This window comes from Oryx dammah, unplaced genomic scaffold (assembly GCF_014754425.2).
Source record: "Oryx dammah isolate SB20612 unplaced genomic scaffold, SCBI_Odam_1.1 HiC_scaffold_7, whole genome shotgun sequence".
NCBI classification, from domain to species: domain Eukaryota; kingdom Metazoa; phylum Chordata; class Mammalia; order Artiodactyla; family Bovidae; genus Oryx; species Oryx dammah.
In genome coordinates, this window is record NW_024070191.1 from 40,220,583 (window position 1) to 40,245,044 (window position 24,462).

The 24,462-nt window shown below is 43.8% G+C and overlaps 1 protein-coding gene across 2 annotated transcripts in view; it reads left to right on the plus strand.

Moving 5' to 3' along the window:
* The window catches only part of THRB (thyroid hormone receptor beta), a 435,047-nt gene that overhangs the window by 186,973 nt on the left and 223,612 nt on the right, over positions 1–24,462 (plus strand). The gene's annotated exons all lie outside the window — the stretch shown is intronic.

Sequence of the window (24,462 nt, forward strand, 5' to 3'; positions counted from 1 at the left end):
CAGAAGGATCACATCTCTACCCTGGGTTGGAGCGAGTCAGGTAGATGAGAGCAACTGTGCAGAGAAGACCCGCTTTCTACACGGACAAGTCTCCCAGCCTCCCTCCAGTCCCCCATTGTTGAGTATTTGGAATGCTAGGATGTCATTTGGAACCCAGTTTGTTGACGTTATTATAGCAATGGTTTCAGTTTGTCTCCGCAGTTAAGATCGTGTCAGCACTTCCCTCTCTGTGTTTATTATTTTTAGCAGTTTAAAAGCTAACCAGGAAAGATGGCTTTCTGGCGGCAAGGTGACATTCCGGCTGGGCCGGGGTCTGTGGCGTCTGTGCAGCCCTGGCTGGCGGTGGAGCCGGGCCTTCTGAATGCTGTCTTTGTGCCTGCCATCGCCAGAGCCTCTGGCCTATTGTCCAGCTGCCTCGGTTGGGGTGGCGCTATCTGATTGTCACCAGTGCTAATATTACAGAGCTCGGGGCCCTGGCCTCCCTGGGGGCCCCTCGTCTGGCTGCCGCTGTCTCCCAGCCTTCCCTCCAGGGGGCCAGTCCCAGCTCTCATATCAGAAACACGATTTGTAATTTATAAAATGTTCCAGGGAGAGGGATGGATGGGTAAGAATCAGCTAGACCTGCACTTCTCCAACTTAAATTTTTTTTTTTTTTTTTCACAAAGAATACTTGAATGCAGTCTTCCAGTGAAACGCAATTTGTAAGATACGGAAAAGTCCAGCTGTTCTGTTGGGAGGGGAGAAGCCCAGGCTTCTGCCTGCCCTCACCCACCCCCAGTCAAGGTGGCTTCCAGGCCCCCAGGAAACCTGCGACTCCTCAGACGACTTGCCCACTGTTTTCACAGGGCAGGCCCCTCAATTTGCAGATAAGGAAGCCAAGAGGTGTTTTACAGATGCTTAAAACATGAGACATAAGTCACTTAAAAACAACACTGTATATATCCATTTTTACCTTGTTCTAAAAAAGGCACAACGATTCTGTGGTGATAGCAGTCAAAATAGTGGTTACTCTGGGGAGAAACCAGCTTGGCTGGGCAGGGGTACAGGGAATTTTCTGGGGTGATAGAAATGTCTGTCTTCATAGACGTGTGTGCTACCTGGCATTTGTCAAAACCCATCTCCTTTTTGCTATACGTAAATTCTACCTCTGTTAAAAAATGAAAGCAACAAAGGAAAATGAAGCAAAAAAAAAACTAGCTGAGAGCAAAAACATTACTGAGAACTTCCTGAAATACTGAAAATACTGATGGTCTTTCTTAAAGCCACGTGCACTCTTTGTTGAGTGGGGTTTATAGTCAATATGCAAAGTTGGAGAAGACAAGAGGCCTCACTGCTTTTCTAACACTTTCTTTGTTCAATAATCACCAAAACTAGAAGAAAAAAAAAAAAAAAACTCAGAATTTCAGACAACAAAACCCCTGAATACCTTCTGCCCCTGAATACCTTCTGGCTCATAATGCAGCTAAAGGAGAATGTAGGGGATTTCTAGGGGTTGAGGTCCCAAGTACAATACTTGATTCATGCATTTTTTTGGACATGAACTGTGGATAATGCTCAGGAAATTGTCCATAATTTTTTAACCTCTGCTCTTTCATCTGAATGCTCTCTGGGGACCTGTGAAATGCAAGAGTCCTTCTTCTGTAGATTTTCAGAGTGGAACTTCTGGTGAGAGGTTGGAATTCTGGCCTTTAGTGACCTGAATAAAGCATCCTTTAAAATGGATTTTTCTCCCCCAGAAATACTTGGAGCCAAGTCTATTTGAGTTTTTCTGTTTGTGTGTTTTAGAAAGTCCGGCAGTAACATGGAAGGTTATCATTTGGGTTGAAACGCTTGATGGTGTCCTGGGCCCAGGCAGATATGACCCAGTGGCCAGGCCTGCCTGTTAGAGCTTGATGAGGAAGCTCGACTGAGAAGAGCCAGGAGGGGGTTTTAAACAGTGTTGGGTGATGGTAAGAGAGGGTCACAGGAGGCAGAGGCAGCAAGGGCTTAAAGGCACAGCGTAGTTCCTGGTCCCCCGGTACACCCAAATCCACAGATGCCCAATGCCCTCAAGTCGACATGATGGTGTAGTACAGTCGGCCTCCTTATCCCTGGGCTCCGTGTCCGTGGGTGCAGCCCATCTCAGAGTGGTCCAAGGGGTGCACTGCGTCCAGTGTTCTTGCCTCCGAGGCTGTGTGGTTTCTCTTCAGGAAAAAACCAAACTGCTCCTTCAGTGATTTCCCAGCAAAGGGCCACAGTCTAGTTCATTCACAAGATGGATCCACAGGGCCAAAAATTCAGTTCACTCTTGAAGCTATGGCGAAGCCGAATCAGTCGTCAAAGAACATTTAAAATAACATTTTAAAAACCCACACATACTGCACTCTGCCTGCACGGACACGCAAATGTTCTCATCAAATCAAATTTAATTCAGCAAGATTTGTATCCAGCCAATTTAGGGTAATGTGCATAAGAGCAGAAATGAAATTGCAGGATGGAAGAGCCTGAGCAGAATTTGCTTTTTTGAAATTCAGTGCCATTTAAAAGGAACTGTTTCTTCAAGTCATTCATTACTAGTCAATTTATCCAAATGGCAAATACCAAGAATTGTGTGGCTTCTCCATTCCAGGGACTTGAGACAAGTGATTCCCCCAGGGCCAACGTTCTTGAAATCTTCGCGCGCGTGTGTGTGTGTGTGTGTATGTACGCATTTATCTACAGGGCAAGGGGTGTTTGGAAAATGCAACATATGTTTACTCAGATTTCAGTTATGCATAAGAATGAGTAAAATGTCAATAACTAAAGTCCGGTTGGTTAATATTTTTTCCCTGTGACTTTTGAAAATTAGCAACCTGAATCTTTTCGACCCCAAAATTGCTGACAAGGGCTGTGAACAAGTGGGAACACATCCTGGTTTGAGTTTTATCTCCGTCTCCCTCCCGCCTCAGTTATTTTCTCTATTGGTGCTTTGGGGCCAATAACAACCAAGAAACTGGGTGAAAGAAAAACAGCAAAGCCTTTAATGTGCATATTCTTCTTCTGTTTCCAGACAAGGTAACTGAGGGGGAGGGATGAGCAGCAGGGCCTGAGGATGTCACAGCGGCGGGGCTGGGTGCGAATGCAAACCTTTCTATCTGTAAGCTCTTGTCCCAAGAAGATCTGGTACTCTGTGACAAAACAGATGCGCGGAATGGATTGGAAAACGAGAGGGATGTTCAAGAGGGAAAGGACATATGTATACCCATGGCCGATTTGTGTTGATGTGTGGCAGAAACCAACAGCATCTTGTAAAGCAATTATCCTCCAATTAAAAAATGAATAAATTTTTAAAAGAAGAATAAACAACTGATCATCATATTACACTGGCCGGAGCAGAGAAATAGCTAGAATTGGAGAGGGAACAAACTACTATGTTGGGCCTGCCTATCGCCGAAAATCTTAAATAACAGTAAAAAAGACAAGATTTATTTTTCTCTCCAGGGCAGTTGGGGGTGGCTCTGTTATCATCAGGGACTCAGGTACCTTCTATCTTTCTGTATGTCTGTTCTCAAGCATATGACTTTAACTTCAGGGTTACCTCCTGGGTGATCATGGCTGCTAGACCTGTAGCCCTCCCACATAAATTCAAGGCATCAGGGAAGATGGGAAGAGAGGGGCAAAAGGCACCCATTACCAGCTGGTTTCACTCTCTAGGAGACTTTCTCTGAATTTCCACTCATGGTTTCTGCCTGCAGTCTCATCTACTAACTCCTGGTTGCAAAAGAATCTGAAAAATGTAGCTGGAAAACGTACTTTGCATCCGCAAGCAAAGTGAGATCTGGTTATAAAGGAATGGAGTGGAGGCACCTAGAAGATTGGTCAGAATCAGGCAGCTGTTAAAGGCTTTTCCATTTTGGAGAGGCATGGTCAGGGTGGTGCTTTGGAGGAGCTGGTTCTGCAGCCAACTGGAAGCAGTGGAGGCCTCCAGTCTGTAGTGATGAGCTTTGTATTACTAAGGTGGCGTTAGGGTCAGGAGAGACCGGTGTGATGGACTTCATGAAGAATGCGTTGACCAAGGAGAATGTATTATTAGCCATGCAGTTCAAACTGCATGTCAACAAACACACATGCACACACACGTTTGTGAGGTGTGTGGATGTGTGTAAAAACACATTATATACATGTTCATATACATGTATACATATGAATATGTGTGTGCGTACATTGTTACTGCTGCTGAGTCGCTCAGTCGTGTCTGACTGTGACCCCACGGACTGTAGCCCACCAGGCTCCTCTGTCCATGGGATTCTCCAGGCAAGAATGCTGGAGTGGGTTCCCATGCCCTCCTCCAGGGGGGTCTTCCTGACCCAGGGATCAAACTCAGGTCTCCTGCACTGCAGGCAGATTCTTTACCCTTGAGCCACCAGGAAAGCCCATGTATGTGCATATATGTGAGTAAATATATACGTGTGCATATATATTATACAGACACACACATACATATATATATGAATGGAAACCCAGCAAAGACATTTAGCTAAATTTCCAGGAGACAGGATCTGGATAAGCAAAAACAAATCTCATGGTGTTTTTACATAGAGAACATCGGCTGGGAATGCAGCGATGCGGTCTGTGGGCAATAGGTAAATGGTGCACAGATAAGTAGTGAACGCATACGAACAACGCAAACTTTTCGAGGGCTCCTCCCACCAACTGCAATGATTTTCAAACTTTGGCATCCCTAAACAGAGAAAAAGGAAAAATAAAAAGGAGCTAAACTGTACACTTTTAGAGGAACTAAGCGGCGAAGGCGTTGTGAATATCACTAAGGGGAGGTCATAAGAAATCAAGGTGGGGGAAGGGGAAAGTCGAGGTTGAAAAGGAAACCGGTTTTTCTTTCTTTGTCTCTGCCTCTGTCTCTCTCCTCTCACTCTTTCTTTGACTTTAGGAGGAGAAGGATCATGCATTTGGTAACCATACAGACTTTTCATTCTGCTGTGCTAAGTCACTTTAGTCGTGTCTGACTCTTTGCGACCCTCTGGACTGTAGCCCGCCAGGCTCCTCCCTCCATGGGATTCTCCAGGCGAGAACACTGGAGTGGGCTGCCGTGCCCTCCTCCAGGGGATCTCCCCGACCCAGGGACTGAACCCTCATCTCTTACCTCTCTTACGTCTCATGCATTGGCAGGTGGGTTCTTTACCACTAGCAGCCCTGGGGACGCCCCAAGACTTTTCATGACTAGCTCCTCCCAGTGAGAAAGAAGTTCAGCTCCATGCCATCACCACATCCCTTGTTAAGCCAGGGGGCAGCAGGTCATGTCTTGCCGTTTTGCAGATAACGAAATCGTCTGCGGTGCTGGTAGGAGGTAGCCAGGTGTTTTCGAACTCTTTGCATCCATGGCACATGCTACACCCCCATGTACACACTCACCTTGTGAGAGTGACCCAGCAGGCTGGGCACAGGGACCAAGCTCGTCAGGACCACTTTCTTGGTCCTGCGTGTTTGACATCTTTGACGGCAAAACAACATGCGTTTTCATTTTTGCTTTTAAAATCAGCAGAACTAGCAGAATGCGATTTTCCGATTCACACCCCTCTCCCCTGACCCCCCACTGCACCGCCCAGTGGCACCATGCAAACCTAGCCCAAGGCCTGCTTTTTCCCACCCCTCGGTGGAGAGGAGATGGTCTGATGGGCCCTGGCTGCCTGCTGCTCCCTGCCTCTCTGCAGGAAGCCTGTCGAGGCAAGCGCTGTAATTTCTGCTATAATGTCCTGGACAGAGTCTCTCATTAAGATGTAAATGCCTATACACTTACGTAGTAAAAGTACAAAAACATGCATGGGAAAAGGACGCCAACTGTAAAATAGTGGCTAGCTTGGTGAAGGGAGGGAGGGGAGGTGAAGGCGGGGAGGGGGAGGGGGCAGGGGGAGAGAGAGGGAGCTAGGTCTCTGTGTTTCCTTGTTTTATTTCTTATAAAGGAGAGGTGGAGCTAATAGAGCAAAGCTGAATGGTGGGCCCTTGTGTGTCTGTAATATTGTTTCATATCCCTTTTAAAAACCCTATTTCCTTTATGTCGGAGCATAGTTGATCAACAATGTTGTGTTAATTTCAGGTGTACATCAAAGTGATTCAGTCATACATGGCTATTCTTTTCCAAATTCTTTTCCCACTTAGATTATTATAGAATATTAAACAGATTTCCTACACTATACAGTTCAGTTCAGTCGCTCAGTCGTGTCCGACTCTTTGCGACCCCATGAATCACAGCACGCCAGGCCTCCCTGTCCATCACCATCTCCCGGAGTTCACTCAGACTCATGTCCATCGAGTCTGTGATGCCATCCAGCCATCTCATCCTCGGTCTTTCCGTTCTCCTCCTGCCCTCAATCCCTCCCAGCATCAGAGTCTTTTCCAATGAGTCAATTCTTCACATCAGGTGGCCAAAGTACTGGAGTTTCAGCTTTAGCATCATTCCTTCCAAAGAAGTCCCAGGACTGATCTCCTTCAGAATGGACTGGTTGGGTCTCCTTGCAGTCCAAGGGACTCTCAAGAGTCTTCTCCAACACCACAGTTCAAAAACATCAATTCTTGGCCCTCAGCCTTCTTCACAGTCCAACTCTCACATCCATACATGACCACTGGAAAAACCATAGCCTTGACTAGACGGACCTTTGTTGGCAAAGTAATGTCTCTGCTTTTCAATATGCTATCTAGGTTGGTCATAACTTTTCTTCCAAGGAGTAAGTGTCTTTTAATTTCATGGCTGCAGTCACCATCTGCAGTGATTTTGGAGCCCCCAAAAATAAAGTCTGACACTGTTTCCACTGTTTCCCCATCTATTTCCCATGAAGTGATGGGGCCGGATGCCATCATCTTCGTTTTCTGAATGTTGAGCTTTAAGCCAACTTTTTCACTCTCCTCTTTCACTTTCATCAAGAGGCTTTGTAGTTCCTCTTCACTTTCTGCCATAAGGGTGGTGTCATCTGCATATCTGAGGTTATTGATATTTCTCCTGGCAATCTTGATTCCAGCTTGTGTTTCTTCCAGTCCAGCGTTTCTCATGATGTACTCTGCATAGAAGTTAAATAAGCAGGGTGACAATATACAGCCTTGACGTACTCCTTTTCCTATTTGGAACCAGTCTGTTGTTCCATGTCCAGTTCTAACTGTTGCTTCCTGACTTGCATACAGATTTCTCAAGAGGCAGGTCAAGTGGTCTGGTATTCCCATCTCTTTCAGAATTTTCCACAGTTTATTGTGATCCACACAGTCAAAGGCTTTGGCATAGTCTATACGCTATACAGTAGGTTACCTATTTTATATATTGTAGTGTGGATACGTCAGCTCATATTCCTGATTTCTCCCTCCTGCCCCACCTTTCCCCTTTGGTGACTGTGAGTCTGTTCTCTGAGTGTGTGAGCCTGTTTCTGTTTTGCGTCGTAGTTTAGACTCCACGTATATGCAAGATCATGACATTTGCCTTCCTCTGTCTGACTTACTTCACTACATATGAAAATCTCCAGGTCCATCCGCGTGGCTGCAAATGGCTCTCTTTCATTCTTTTAATGGCCGAATAATATTCCATTGTGTGTATAGATATCAATATATATGTATATATACATGAAATATTTCATTGTGTCTATGTGTGAATATATGCAGTATTTCATAATTTTAAAAATTTTCTTCAAATTAAGCAAATGCCCCTCCTGTTGGACAGAGTGAGTGGAGGCCTTGTCATTCTTTTCTCCATCCATAGCAGTCTACTTGCAATCGCATATACTGCTTCTGCGTCTCTCCTGTGAGGCCTCCTTCCAGCCCTGCTCTTCCCCCTCCCCTCTAATAACGTCTCCTCACCTTTCCACGCTCAATGAAAGTATCACATCCTCTAGAAAGCTTCATCTGACTCCTTTGCCCTAGTGCATATCTGGGTTTGGAGGTTCTGCTCGTGTCTCAAAGAAAATCATGCCTCTTTGTATAATGACATCCATCACACTGCTCTGCTAACCAAAGGCTTGTTTCTCTGAGGGCCAGGACCATCACCTCTGGCTTAACTGCGGTATGTCACTGGGCACCATATTTACAGTATCCAGCCTGCAGAACTGTACAAGTCAGCCCTGCCTCCTTCCTGTCAGAGAGAGAGAGATTCTCTTTATACCTCTATGCAGAATACCTGACCTAATTCACGGGCTGGAATAGACACATATGCACAGAGCAAACAGTTGTTTAATGAATGAAAAAGCGAGCAGCCAGCCAAACTTGAGCTTCTTCAATGAAGACTTCTCCAGACAAGTGGTTCTCAGAGTGTGGCCCTTAGACAGACAGCATCCACGTCACCTGGAAACTTGTAAAAATACAGATTCTCAGGCCCCACCCCAGACGACCAACTCAAAACCTCGGGTGGTGGAAACCCTGGAAACTTTAACAAGCCATCCAGATGACTGATGCGTGCTTAACTTTGAGATACGCTAACTCGGGCTGATCAACACTAAAAGCAAAGATTTTATCTTGGGTCAGTTGAGTCTGAAAAGGGAAAGAGACGTTGTCTGGTGAGCAGTAAAGGTTGTGGGGTGGCAGGGGGCGAGCAGAGACAATGGCCTAGATGAAGGCAGAGAGGTGTGGTGTGTAATTCACAGGGAGATTATGGCGGATGGAGTGAAGAGTTTAGACTGGCCAGACGTGACAGCTGACGGTCAGGGATCAGCTCACACAAGTCTGCCTCTACGGTGTTTGGATTTTAACGTGACAGCAGTAGGGGGCCACTTGAAAATTTAAATGAAGCAGTGATGTGACCCAGTTTAATAGTTTAGAAAGAGCCCTGTGGTAATGAAGGGACAGATGAGGTGGAACTGAGACTGGCTATCGAGGGCCAGGTAAGCAGCTGTTACTTGGCTTAGGTGTAAAATGATGAGAGCTGAACGAAGACCATTCTGGTGGAAATGGAGAGGAAGGGATGGATTCAGGAAATATCACAAAAGTAGAATTGATGAGACATGGGAATGACAGAATTCAGGAAGCAAGAGAGAAGCCGTGGAGGGTGGGTTTGTGTCTTAGGTACAGATATGCATTAGTACCGTTTGCTGAAACAGAAGGCGGCGAGCTTTGGGGATTGGTGTTGTGGCTGCAGGAAATCAGTTTGGACATTTAGACTTGGAGGTGTTTATGGAACATTCATATCAAGGCTTCAAATGCCCACAGATATATGCTGGGCCAGAAACCAGTTTGGATGTTACCTAGGTATTAATCATTTACATGTCATAGTAAATATACCTTCCCATAGATTTTGTCTTAATATTTTACAAAATGTTGTGTTGTTTTATGCTTCTGCGAAGAGAGTTCAGTTCATCACATCTTTACTGACATTATTTAATCTTCACAAATTGGATTTCCCTAGAGTGAGGTTGGAGAAGGCAATGGCACCCCACTCCAGAACTCTTGCCTGGAAACTCCCATGGACAGAGGAGCCTGGGTAGGCTGCAGTCCATGGGGTCGCTAAGAGTCGGACACGACTGAGCTACTTCACTTTGACTTTTCACTTTCTTGCATTGGAGAAGGAAATGGCAACCCACTCCAGTGTTCTTGCCTGGAGAATCCCAGGGATGGGGGAGCCCGGTGGGCTGCCGTCTATGGGGTTGCACAGAGTTGGACACGACTGAAGCGACTTAGCAGCAGCAGTAGCAACAGCAGAGTGAGGTTACTTTAATGTACACTTTTTCAATTCCTTGTAAGACTGGATATATTTCACTTTTATTGACTTTCATGCCAAGATTTCTTTCATGCCATTTGCCCATTTTCTGTAAGATACTGATCTTTTTAACCAGTTTCCAAAAATGCTTTTCCCTGTTAAGGACATCTCTCTGCTCATCTCATGTGTCACAAACATGTTTTTCCCATTTTTTCTTTGCCTTTGCTTTAGTAGCAGATGGCTGTTCCCTTTTCCCGGAACACTTCATCCATCCCCAGGACACTCACTGAGCTCATTCCCATACCTCTTAAAAGTCTTTATTTGAATCTTCTCCTTCACTAATGTCTGGCCACCCTATTTAATACTTCAGCCACCCAACAAGCACAACCCTTAGCACTTCTAATTCTCTCTTTTATCTCTACTTTTCTTTTTCCCATAGCACGCTTCATCTTTTCCCATGCAAAGTGTTAACAATTTGTTTTATTAAACATCGGTCTCTATCCACTAGAATGTAGACTCCTTGATAGCAAGGCTGTACAGACCTTTATCTGTTAGATAAATGGATGGATGGATGGATGGATATGTAGGTAGGTAGATAGACAGATAATTACCTAAACCTAAATAATGCCTGGAATATAGTAGATGCTTAGTAAATATCTATTGAATGAGTATGAGTTGCTCTTATATTTTTATCTGTTGTCCTAGGGTTTTAAAATTTAATTCATATAAGTTTATCTTTATATGAATATCCTTTCCCTTGCAGTCTCTTTCATTATTTTCATGTTTAATTATTTTTCCCATGCAAGGATCCATTAAATATTCAGCTTGAATTTTTATTTTATTAAATTTTTAAATTAAATTTTTTTGTTTGTTTGTTTATAGCAGCTTTATTCATAATTGCCAAAACTTGGAAATAACCAAGGTGGCCTTCAAGATATGAATGGATATATTATGGTACATCCAGACAATGGAGTATTCAGCATTAAGTCAAAAACTGCTAAAAAAAAAATGTATTAATTAAAACAAAACCAAATTACATTCTATCAATACATAGCTAGTAACAGTCACTTTCAGGTAAACCTTAAGTACAGAATACAGACATTCCCATCTGTACTTAAGGCATCAGGCCAGACTGAGGATGGTGAGAACAGAGTATAGCAGTCACTGGGATGTGAATCACTTTAACTGTGGGCTCTCCACCATTTATCCATTTTCTCCTGATTTCTAGTAAGGAGATTGAATCAGCAATCAAAAACTTCTCATCAGGCAAAAGTCCAAGACCAGATGACCTCAGTGGTGAATTCTACCTTTTTTAAAAATTGAGGTAAAACCATATAAAACATTACGTTACAGATGTATTATTTAATGTTTTCTTGAATTTTTAAAGTTTCTGTAAAAGAATTACTCTCTAAATCCATCCTGCATTCTCTAGAGTACATAGTGTGAGATGAAGCTCTAACTCGTTATGTTTCCCCAAACTGTCAATTTTATCTCATTTTTTGAACTACAGCATCACTCTGTCATTAGTTTATACATCTACCTTTTAAAAATTTTATTTTAAATTCATACAATAGCATCTGATTAAAACCTAGAATAGTTTGATAGGAATTAGACCATTCCATTATCTACTGATGGGTGTTTTAAACCTTTATCTTTAGGATTTACCAACAGTTTTTATAATAAGTTTTTGGTTGAACTAGGTGCAAAATTCAAATTTCTTAATCCATAAATATATTCATTAGAATCAGGAAAATGAGAGGGTTCTTCAACATTTATTTGAAAGAACAAAAATTCATCCAAAATGTACAAATTACCTAAATTTCTATTAAACACAGTTTTTGCAATTGTTGATTTCTGTGTTGTGTCAACTTATTTCATGAATCCCCTGAAGACCACTTAAGACCATGTTGATTAGACAGCTTTTTCTTGAGATGTTTGGAGATCATACCAAGACACAACAATTTCTGGTTTGGAACTGTGCTTTCTGCTAATAATAGGTGGAACAGCTAGTTTTCACTGCCCTTTGGGAAAATATGTTGTAAAATATTTATTAAGCTTTTCTCTGTGCCAAACATCATGCTATGCCAATGGAAGGTACAAAAAGTACTGCCAATTATACTTCCTCAAAGAAACGTAAAATTAACTGGGAAGTCAACATACATATGCCAGAAAGGTAAGCGGTGATTTGAGTTGTTCATTATTTATGTTTTTGGTGAAATGATTCATAATTCATGAAAGAAGAGGAAGAAATGGTAGTAGTTGCAGTGACCTATGAAACCTTTACTGAAGGGACTAGAATTTGAATCGGGCCCAGAAGAATAAGCAGAATCTGACTTCTGTCAAAGAGGAGAAAGGGAGAGGAGGCTCCATAGTTCTAAGCTCTATTTCCAGCATTTAACAGTCGGCTTTGTTTTGTTTTTTTCAAGTTTCCATTGTTGCTGTGCTTTCATTTCTAGACAGTTGTTGTAGTATGCGTTCATATGTGTCTGAACAGTTTTTCACTTCTGTTTCAAACATTTTATATACTCACCTAACATTGAAGTTGAATCAATGGGAAAATCTAGGAAGGACAGTTATATTTAGCTGTTTCGCTGATCAGTCACGTCCAACTCTTTTGCAACCCCATGGAGTGTAGTCTGCCAGACGCCTCTGTCCGTGGAATTTTCCAGGCGAGAATACTAGAGTGAGTTGCTGTTTCCTTCTCCAGGGGATCTTCCCGACCCAGGGATCGAGCCCGTGTCTCCTACACTGCAGGCAGATTCTTCACCCCTAAGCCAGCAGGGAAGCTAGTCATATCTAGACTGGTTACCAAAAGGCAGCACCAAGCATGCTCCCTGCTCTGTTAAAACCATGGGAAATTATTGGAGGATGGGCCAGTTACCTTGATGTTCAGTGTTGTTTTCCCTTTGAGAGGAAGCACCTGATGAGGTAGGTATCATGCCAAGTTTAAGTTATTTAGTGATAACCGGTCACAAGAAGCTAGAGAACTTCATTTAGTAAGGAGCATAACCTTTTTCTCTCAGGCAATCTTTTATGATAGTGATTAATAAATTAATAAATAACAGTCCATCCTAAAGGAAATCAGTCCTGAATATTCACTGGAAGGACTGATGCTGAAGCTGAAACTCCAATACTTTGGCCACCTGATGTGAAGAGCTGACTCATTTGAAAAGACCCTGATGCTGGGAAAGATTAAAGGCAGGAGGAGAAGGGGACAACAGAGGATGAGATGGTTGGATGGCATCACTGACTCAATGGACATGAGTTTGAGCACGCTCCAGGAGTTGGTGATGGACAGGGAGGCCTGGCGTGCTACAGTCCGTGGCGTAGCAAAGAGTGGGACACAACTGAGCGACTGGACTGAAAACTGAAAAAATAGCAGAATTCATCTGATAGACTAAGTATGTGACTTCTTTCTCTTCCACTGCTTCGTATTATCACCTGAAAGAGAATCAAGGGCAGACAGGCAAAAACTGGAAGCAGGAGTTTACTCCACAGTCTGAAGACACAGCCCATGACTAAATCAGAACTTGCAGCAATTATTCATTTTATTCATCTTATCTAGATGTCCTCCTTTAAAACAAAATACTATTATACACATCTTGCATTTTTCATTTAATCAGAAATACTTTAAGACATATTTTGCAGCGAGGTAGAGGTAACATTGGAATATGCTTATTCTAAGAGTGCTAACCGACTTGATTTTCTGGTAATTTCTGAGAGTCAGAGACAGAAAGTCTGACATATTGCTCTTAGCAACCAGTAGAGACCTTCCATTTTCTCGTTTAAGCTTCGCCTCAGTTTGTTTGAATCTTGGATCTCTGGGCTGCCAGTAATGGCCATCTTAGTAAATGATATGTTTCATCTTTTTATTTCGTATGTTGTTAATGAAAAGCAATTGTTTTCTCCATTAAAAGTCAAAGCTAGTAGGAGTTGAAGGTAAACAGTTAGCCATACACAGCCTTCTGCACATGTAGTATGCGTATCCTGTGCGTGTTAAGCCCTTCAGTCGTGTCTAAATCTTCGCAGCCCTAGGGACTGTAGCCCGCCAGGCTCCTCTGTCCATGGGATTCTCCAGGCAAGAATACTGGAGTGGGTTGCCATGCCCTGCTTCAGGGGGTCTTCCCGACCCAGTGATCGAATCCACGTGTCTTACATCTCCTCCACTGGCAGGCAGATTCTTTACCATTAGCGCCACCTGAGAAACCCATGCATATCATATTTCATGATTTAAAAAGAGGTAAAGCAAGGGACAGGGGAGCCTGGTGGGCTGCCATCCATGGGGTTGCACAGAGTCGGACATGACTAAAGCGACTTAGCAGCAGCAGCAGCAGAACAGAAGAAATAACCGGAAGAAGATGGGAAAATGATATCTAGTAACAACTAGCAACAGAATTCCTCTAAGGAAAGGAACTGTATTTACTTGGGGAGCTTGACCAGTGTTGCTTCTTGCTTCTGCTGCTGCTAAGTCCCTTCAGTCGCATCCGACTCTGTGCGACCCCAGAGATGGCAGCCCACCAGGCTCCCCCATCCCTGGGATTCTCCAGGCAAGAACACTGGAGTGGGTTGCCAAGTGTTGCTTAGAGGTGGAAAAATAAATCTGCAAGGAATCTGGCTGAGAGTGAAACTATTCTGCTGGAGGTGAGGAGAGGTTTGCGCCATTACTCCAGAGAAGAGAGGGAGATAGAGGTGGAGTCAGAGGTGGAGTGAAGACTTGGGGGTGAAGCTCGAGGTGGAGGGAGACAGAGGGAGAGAGAGGAGATGAGTGAATGAGTGAGCAATAGTGGGCAGAGCAGCAGAGAGATGGCAGAGGCTCTAAGGTCGTGATTCCAAGGACAGGGGAGCCTGGCAAGCTACACTCCATGGGGTCACAAAGAATGGGATGTGACTGAGCCATAGGGCGTGTGCACGCTTGCACACACACACACACACACACACACACACACACAAGGTCGTGAGGTGACTCCTTCACTCTGACGCCTGAGATCCTCAGCAAAGAAGTGGAAATGTCTGGTGCTTCTAGATCTGTTCTAGAAAAAACCTACTTTTGACTCAGGTCCTGGGATGAAGCTGAGGCAGCTCAGGTGCCCACAAATGCCTGAGGGGCAGATGGTAGCAATCTTTCAGAATGGGGTTCAGGCCAAGAAGGAAGGTGGCGGGGCTGGGGGCTGGTCTTTCATCAACCAATGTAGCCTGTGACAGGGGTGTGTCTCAAGGATCATGCGATCAACTGGGAGCCTTGTTGGACATGCTGGTTCTGAATCACGGCACCCGGAGAGGGCCTGAGGGCACCCGGGGAGGGCCTGAGCTGCTGGATTCCTGGCAAAACTCTTGGGATAAGCCTGTGATGCAAGTCATCACACTCAGAACAGAGAAGTGGCTCCGGGACCAGGTTTTCCAGATTCAAATCCCGGTTTTGCCGTGTATTTACCGTGTGACTGTGAGGAAATGACTTCACTTTTGCTTGTTTCCTCAACCATACCATGGAGATGATACCCCAGAGGGTTGCTGTGAAGATTAAAGGAGTGAATACACGTAAAATGCCTCGAACATGAGTGCCTGACGGCTCAAGAGCTGTATTGGTGTTCACTTCGGCCGAACTCCCCTCCTATCCAGGCTGCCGCATAACTTTGAGCAGAGTCCCCTGTGCTGAACAATGGGTCCTTGGTTACCCACGTTAAATGTCACAGTGTGTACATGTCCATCCCAGACTCCCTCACGTACTCACTTGGACATGAAGCCAATCCTACAAAGAGTTAAGAATTTAAGACTCAGCCTGTGGCCACAGCGCGAGCGTGGACTTGAATGTGAAGCAAAGGTGAGTCCAGGTCCCACCTCCGTGACCCAGATCATTCGCTCCCTTCTACCCTTGCAGTAATAGCTTAAATTCCAAAACTTGCTGAGAAGTTAGTTAGGCAGACGTGCATACTAATTTTTTCCCCTAAAACTTTACACTACGTAAAAATGTGGATTGTTGGGACACAGAGGCCAGCATTCCCATCCAGGGAATGCCTCTGTTCTGCACAGTGTTTTATAGATATCTCTGTTTAAAAGCGTATTATGCTGTAAATACTGAGTTAGATGCACATTCCCCCGCCCCCCCTACTCAGTTGAGGCTAAAATATATTCCTCTTCTCCCCACTCCCACCAGCTGGCACACGTGGTGTGTGTGAACGTTCAGTTAATATAGTGTAAACTCATCTGCCTGCAGTCAAGAGACAGGAAAGTCATACATTGGAAGAAATCACATATTCATTTCATTTTGACTTTCGCTGAGTCTTCTGCGTCTCTTTTAGAGTTTCCCTACACGGAGGAATGTATTATCAGCATCAATTACATGGCTGTACACGTACTTACTTGGTTTGAGAAGCAATGGGTATGATGGAAGGATCCTTGATCCTGCTATGAATATAAATTATTTTTTCATACTTATCAGATATGGAATGAGAGAATTGTGTTCCACTTTAAGCAAACCTTACACGGGAGTGTGTTGTATTTACAGAACAGATAAATTGAAGAGCAAATATTTATTTAGCAAAAGTCTTCTTTGCATAAGGATTCAAGATGACTGTTTTATGTAACTAGTCACTGAGTAAACTTGAATGTGTTTTGCATCCAACGTTATTAGCCGTCCAGCTGAGGCGTCAAGGGGGCTTATGTGTAGAGATATTCTAGGAAGGCAGGAGCTAAAGATGCATTTGGCAGAACAGCCAGATAGTAACTTGGTCCACTGCAAGATTCTAAAGTGGTTTGCTGATAGACTCTGACATTTAATTTCGAAATCCTCCTACTTTGATGAATTTCTGCAGCTGGTACTATGACTGCTGGAGTATTCTAGCACAGGTTCTCAAGAGAACCAACTCCTACTTATGTCAGCTCTTGGTTGCTGGTCACCCAAATTACAGAATCCTAGAAAAGGGTGATTTCCTGGAGATGGAAGATTTCTTAGAGATGGACTCCTCTGTGTCTCCAAGGGCGGTTGTGGTCAGTCTCACGGCACCAGGCGGGATCTTGCTGGAAGGGCAGAATCGCGGGGCTCACCCTAGACCCAGTGAATCAGAATCTGCACTTTAACAAACTCCTCAGGGGATTCTGATACACAGTAACATCGGAGAAGGCTGAGTCCGTCCTCAGTGGACCCCTTCACCCCTGTGTGGGCTAGCTGCCCTGAATGATCCTTGTCATCACCCTGAGAACGTTCTGAAATGAAACCAAGTCCTTAACAGCTCTCGTCTTGGCTTAGGGACGCTGTCGTCATTTCAAAGGGCAGAAATGCTGTTCCCAGGAAACAGAGAACAGGATCCAAAGAACACGCTTAAGAACTTTGGTTGCCTGGGGCCTGAGTTTGTTAGAACAAGTCAGCTTGTTAAGGAAAACCTGATGATGGTCACTTCATCTGTGGGCCACCTCACCCTCATCATAATGAATGGCATCGTTTTACGGAAATCTTGGATACTGGCAACACTGAACAAGAGCTGGGGGAGGAGTAAGAAGTGGCGTGATGGGACTTCCCTGGAGATCCAGTGGTCAAGTGCTTTCACTGCAAGGAGTACAGGTTCAATCCCTGCTCCGGGGACTAGGATCCCGCGTGCTGTGAGACCAAAAAAAAAAAAGTCTTGAACTGAATAAAAGTGAAAGTACAACATATCAACTTTAAAAAATTATTTGGAAACTTATATTACCATATGTAAAATAGATACCCAATGGGGATTTGCTGTGTGGCTCAGGAAACTCAAACAGGGGCTTTGTATCAACCTAGAGGGGTGGGATGGGGAGGGAGATGGTGGGGAGGTTCATGAGGGAGGGGATATATGTACACCTGTGGCTGATTCATGTTGAGGTTTGACAGAAAACAGCACAGTTCTGTAAAGCAATTATCCTTCAATAAAAAATAAATTAATTTTAAAAAGATTACCAAAAAAATTATATGGGAAAAGTAACAAAAAAAAAAAAAGAAAATGGAGTGAATGGGAGACACATGGGGCATGAATGCAATGCTCATGAGAAAAATGCATTTATGGCTAACTTCACCCAAATTCCACGTCTGCACCTGGGAGATTTAAATTAGCCATTAAATAGCACACAGACGGCATTTGCATTGCCAAAAGTGGCAGAGTATTAGAGAGAGGAGATGGCGCTAAAGGCTTTGGTCATTTCTGTGATAGGTTCTGTGCAGGACTGTGAAACTATGCCCACATATTGTTCAGCCCCAGAAGAATCAAGCTCCTGTGACAGGAAGTGTCTTTCAGTAGAATGTTCTAGGTGAATCACAGCCTTGGTGACAATGATGGAAATCAAGCTCCTGTAACAGGAAGTGTCTTTCAGTAGAATGTTCTAGGTGAATCACAGCCTTGGTGACAATGATGGAAATCAAGCTCCTGTAACAGGAAGTGTCTTTCAGTAGAATGTTCTAGATGAATCACAGCCTTGGTGACAACGATGGAAGAGAAAAAAATTAGCAATATTTCTTTGCTCTTGGGCAACATAGTCATCGTTTTCAGCTCCAAAGGAAAAGCTGAGGAGAGATTCTGGCGTCCCCGAGATGTGCAGACCCAAAGAAGAAAGCTGTCTTCCTGGAGTTCCAGGCAAGAAAAGGAGCTTCAAGAATGTCTCTAACAGACTTTGTACATTTACTTACTCCTAGGAAGGGTCACAGGACAAAGGTGTGAGCTGGACCTGGCCCAAAGCAAATACAATAAAGTCTTTGTTATTTGGTGTGTGTCAATTAGATTAACAAAAAATGATACTTAACCCAGTTACCTACTTTTCCCATGAACTTTTTCAAATCCTTCATTTGAACCTATGGAAGCTATGGTTTTGATTTAAAAAGATAAAAGGGTTTAAGCTTCTAATACTGGTTTGTTTTCCTGGCTCAGTGATTAAGGGGACAAAGTGAAATATATACGTATGATGTTGTTTCTATCTAAATCAGTATTTTACAAAAGCTCATTTTTCCTCCAAATCCACCTTAGCTTTTTTACTTTATAAATGCACTTTAAAACATATTCATCATTGTGATTTCTCGGGAACTTCTGAGATCTGTTTCACTTTTCCTGCCCTTATGCTGTAACCCAGCACTGCCCACTAAAAATAGAATGTGAGCCAGGAATGCAAGCACATATGTAATTTACAGTTTTCTAGTAACTGCATTCAAAAAGAAAAACAAGTGAAATTTATTTTACTATTATATTTCACATAGCTCAGTATCTAAAATAGCATTCCAGCAAGTAACCGACAAAAAAATCATTGAGCTATACTGCATCCTCTCTTCCGCGCTAAACCTTTGAAACGCCGTGTGCACCATGCTCTTACAGGGTATCCTACTCCAAACAGCCACACGCGGCCAGTGGCTTAGGCAAACCTGAAGAAAGCTGTGAACTTCCTCCCAGAAAAATTCTCACCGGCACATGTTCCCCATAAACTGTCAGGGGATTCATGAACTCCTGGAAGCTACCTTGCACTTCCTGTCATAAAGTAATCCCAAACTGCCGAAGTTCCATCACTAACCTCACAGTTTTTGTTATTGTTGTCCTTTGGGGGTTCTATAAACTATTTAAAAAGAAAATTTTAAATCATTTCTGTGTGTGAAAAATGTGTCATTTACCAAAAGATAACTATAAAAAAACATTTAACTATATTTTTATTACATTTTAACTTGAAGTATAGTTGATTTACAGTGTTTCAGGTATACAGCAAAGTGATTCAATTTCACAAGTATGTATTTATATATGTTTGTATATGTATATCTTCCTGATAGCTGAGTTGGTAAAGAATCTGCCTGCAATGCAGGAGACCCGGTTCAATTCCCAGGTCAGGAAGATCTTCTAGAGAAGGGATAGGTTACCCACTCCAGTATTCTTGGGCTTCCCTTGTGGCTCAGCTGGTAAAGAATCCGCCTGCAGTGCCAGAGACCTGGGTTCAATCCCTGGGTTGAGAAGATCCCCTGAAGAAGGGAAAGGTTACTCACTAGTCCATGCGGTCACAAAGAGTCGGACACAACTGAGCAACTTTCACTTTCACTTGCATATATGTGCGTATATATGTATATACATACTGTTTCAAATTCTTTTCCATTATAGTTTATTATAAAATACTGAATATACTTCCCTGTGCTATACACTAAGTCCTTGCTGGTTATCTTTTTTATGTATAGGAGTGTGTATCTGTTAATCCCAAACCACTAATTTATCCCTCCTTCCTTTCCCTTTGATAACCATTGGTTTGTTTTCTATGAGTCTCTTTCCATTTTGTAAATAAGTTCATATGTATCATTTAAAAGCATTTAACTATTAATTTGTTTTAGTTGTTCATCCATAGACCTACCTCCTAAATTCATCTTTCCTAACACTTACCCTACCTAGGGCTATGCAGACCAGATGAAGAACTTGCTCTAAGGCTTGTCGGATCAGGTACAAGAGTAAACCAGGGTCTCTGGAGACACAGTACTAAGTCATTATAGTAACTAACTGGTTGAGCTGTTAAGTCTGTACAGGGGGGTAGGGATCAGAGGCAAACAGCTGGGCAGAGTCATTCACTTGGGCATGGTTCTTGGACAAGAGAATCGTGGGGCTTTTTCCTTCTACTCATGAATTTTCTTCCCTAATTCTGTTTGCCAGGATAGAGTTTGAGCTCTGCCCTTGGGAGAAATGGGGCTGCAGGTCGGGGGTGACTCGGGTTGAAGACTCAGATGAGGTTTGCTCTCAGCTTCAAGGTCTGGGCTTTTGCTCTCCCATCTCCACTGGCTTCCTCCTGTCCCAGTGCCTCTGGTGGGGTCCTGTGGACAGAGGGGAGAGGCAGCCAGTGACTGGTCCCTTGCGCTTCCTGCAGCATTGACCTCAACCCCAGGCTGCAAATTCAAATGCCAGCAAAAGCAGAACAGGTAACTTAAATGCGACACTTCTTAAGGAATTGGAAGTTTGAGCTTCTGAGTTGAAGTGTCCTGTTCTTTCCTATGTTGACTCTATTATTATTATTTAACACTAGATACACTTAATCAGGACACTGATGCAGGGTGGACTTTGCCAACAAGATGCCAGTTAAGGCTTCAGTCCGAACATCAGTGGTGGTCCTCCAACAGGACTGGCTCCCTGCCTTTTGTTGATATCACAGTGCGGGAGGGAGGCAGGGGGATGTCTCTAGGCTTGGGGACCTCATACCAAAGGACAGTTCTGCCCCCAAAGGTCTGTCCTGCTGCCGATGCTGTAATGCCCCAGCTGTTGTTGTTCAGTCACTCCGTCATGTCTGACTCTGCAACCCCGTGGACTCCAGCACAACAGTCTTCCCTGTCCTTCACCATCTCCCAGAGTTTGCTCAAACTCGTGTCCATTAAGTCGATGATGCCATCCCATCTCAGACTCTGTTGTCACCTTCTCCTCCCACCTTCAATCTTTCCCAACATCAGGGTCTTTTCCAATGAGTCGGCTCTTTGCATCAGGTGGCCAAAGTATTGGCAGTTCAGCTTCAGCCCCAGCTGAGAAACATTAAAAGAATAATGGGAATTCTCTTATGTTCCCAATAAGGTGTCCAAGTTCAACTTGGGTTTGGGGCCAAGGCCCTGTTTGGTAATGAGGAGGAAATGCATTTTCCGGGAGCACCTATTTCCTTTTGGTTGCACAGGTGTGACAGACAAAGTAGGTTTCAAGGATTGGAGGTTTCTGACCACCTTTGGCTTATCTCACATTTCTGCAAAATTTTGTGAAAGCACTTTAGAGAAAGACTCTGCTCTCTCTTCTCTGGCTCTAGTGTGCTCCCACCCTTCAGAGCTCTGACTTTTTTGTTCAAAATGACTTTCAAATGGGGGGACCCTGAGGACAGGACTTGATTCTAGGTTTATAAGTAAGTGACAGTCTGAGTTGCAAGATTCTGTTATAGGACAGTTCAGCTGAACTGTTTATCCACTCATCCTTCGGAAGGAGTTATGCTACAGATATAGCCTTCTGGGATGGGTACATCCTTGCTCATCCTTGTCTGAACAAACTGAGTTTCCCCCGATTCTCTGCTCCACACCCACTCCAGTTCAGCTGAGGTGTTTCCTGCGTTTTGTTCAGTGATAGCTTCCTTCCGTGAACCTGCAAGGGTCTATATGATCCTTTATCTGAGATTCATATGAATGATGGAGGGGTTTTGTCCCTTAGACTTATCAGTTCAGTTCAGTTCAGTTCAGTCGCTCAGTTGTGTCCAACTCTTTGCGACCCCATGGACTGCAGCACGCCAGGCCTCCCCGTCCATCACCAACTCCCAGGGCTTACTCATACTCATGTCCATCAAGTCGGGGATGCCATCCAACCATCTCATCCTCTGTCGTCCCCTTATCCTCCTGCCTTCAATCTTTCCCAGCATCAGGGTCTTTTCCAATGAGCTGACTCTTTGCATCAGGTGGCCAAAGTATTGGAGTTTCAGTTTGAGCATCAGTCCTTCCAATGAATGTTCAGGACTGATTTCTTTTAGGATGGACTAGTTGGATCTCCTTGCAGTCCAAAGGACTCTCAAAGAGTCTTCTCCATCACCACACTTCAAAAGCATCAATTCTTCAGCGCTCAGCTTTTTTTATAGTCCAACTTTCACATCCATACATGAGTACTGGAAAAACCATAGCTTTGACTAGATAGACCTTTGTTGGCAAAGTAGTGTCTCTGCTTTTTAATATGCTGTCTAGGTTGGTCATTGCTTTTCTTCCAAGGAGCAAGTGTCTTTTAATTTCACAGTTGAAGTCACCATCTGCAGTGATTTTGGAGCCCCCCCAAAAATAGTCTGTCACTGTTTCCATTGTTTCCCCATCTATTTGCCATGAAGTGATGGGATCAGATGCCATGATCTTAGTTTTCTGAATGTTGAGTTTTAAGCTAACTTTTCACTCTCCCCTTTCACTTTCATCAAGAGGCTCTTTAGTTCTTCTTCTCTTTCTGCCATGAGGGTGGTGTCATCTGCATATCTGGGGTTATTGATATTTCTCCCGGCAATCTTGATTCCAGCTTGTGCTTCATCCAGCCTGGCATTTCTCATGACGTACTCTGCCTCGAAGTTAAATAAGCGAGGGTCTATATGAGCAAGGGTGACAATATACAGCTTTGACGTACTCCTTTCCCCATTTGAAGCCAGTCTGTTGTTCCATGTCCAGTTTGCTTCTTGACCTGCATACAAATTCTCAGGAGGCAGGTCAGGTGGTCTAGTATTCCCATCTCTTGAAGAATTTTCCACAGTTTGTTGTGATCCACACAGTCAAAAGATTTGGCATTAGTCAATAAAGCAGAAGTAGATGTTTTTCTGGAACTCTCTTGCTTTTTCCGTGTTCCAGCAGATGTTGGCAATTTGATCTCTGGTTTCTCTGCCTTTTCTAAATCCACCTTGACCATTTGGAAGTTCACGGTTCACATGCTGTTGAAGCCTGGCTTGGAGAATTTTGAGCATTATTTTCTAGCGTGTGAGATGAGTGCAGTTGTGCAGTAGTTTGAATATTCTTTGGTATTGCTTTTCTGACAGAATGTGGTCCACTGGAGAAATGAATGCTAAACCACGTCAGTATTTTTGCCTTGAGAACCCCACGAACAATGTAGACTTATCAAGGATAATCTCTCATCTATCTCTTAAGTTTTTAGTGAGTGTCGCGTGGAAATGTTAAAGTATATAAGACAATGAGTTTTTAAAATAGATATCACTCATGCCACCAAAAGAGAAGATAGAACTTTTCCACACTGCAGAAGGTTTTCTCAGCCTCCTCTGCCCCCATCAGAACCTCACCCTCACCCGAAGACCTACCACTATTCTGATTTCTATCATCATTGACTCATTTGTCCTATGCAGGTAATTACATAAGTACTCTCTTGTATTTGACGCTTTTTGCTGAACTGAGACGTTCTCACATATCGGTGTGGGTATCAGTGTTTTCTTTTTATTACTGAGCAGCACTGATTATGTGAATATATCAATACTTCATTGCTGTGGTAGTGTTAGTCACTCAGTCATGTCCCACTCTTTGCAGCCCCATAAACTATACCCAGCTAGCCTCCTCTGTCCATGGAATTCTCCAAGCAAGAATACTGGAGTGGGCAGCCATTCCCTTCTCCAGGGGATCTTCCTGATCCAGGGATCGAACCTGCATCTCCTGCATTGCAGGCGAATTCTTTACCATCCAAGCCCCCTATTGATTCTCCTGTTGGTAGACATTTGAGTCGTTTCTGGTCTGGGGCTGTCTTTTGGAGAACATGTACATTTCTGTTGGATGTAGACTGAGGAGTAGAGATGCTGGATTGTAGAGTGGGTGTATGTTTAATTTTATAGGAACTTCCTAACAGCTTCCTAAAGTGGTTGCATAAACTTACAGTCACATGAGACTTCTAGTTGCTCCATTTCCTCTCCAGCACTGGATAGTGTTGGGCTTTTTAATCTGAGTACTTCTGATTGGTATGTAGTGGTGTCTCTTGGTGTCTTTGATGTGCATTTTCACCTACAATACGTGAGTCATAAAAACTCCTGAGTTCATGAAGAAGCTTTTAAAGTCTTGGCTCAGTCAGCTACATGTATAGTTGAAGTAACCCTTTGCAGGAATCCTAACTGCTTCTCCTTCCTGAGAGATGTGGTGCCTAATTGTGTGATCATCCTCACTTTCTCAAATGAGAAAATGCCTCAGCCACAATCCCAGTGCAATATCACCAGAGCGTGCCCCGATAAACAGGGTGCAGTGGACACCCAGCACTGATGCCAAAGGCACTTGGTGGTGAGTCACAACCTGCACCAGAGCACTCAGAGCACGTTTGTGGAGCACCTACTCTGTTCTTCTCTGCTGAGGGGAGAGGAAGCTATGGGAGCCAAGGCTCGACCCCCTC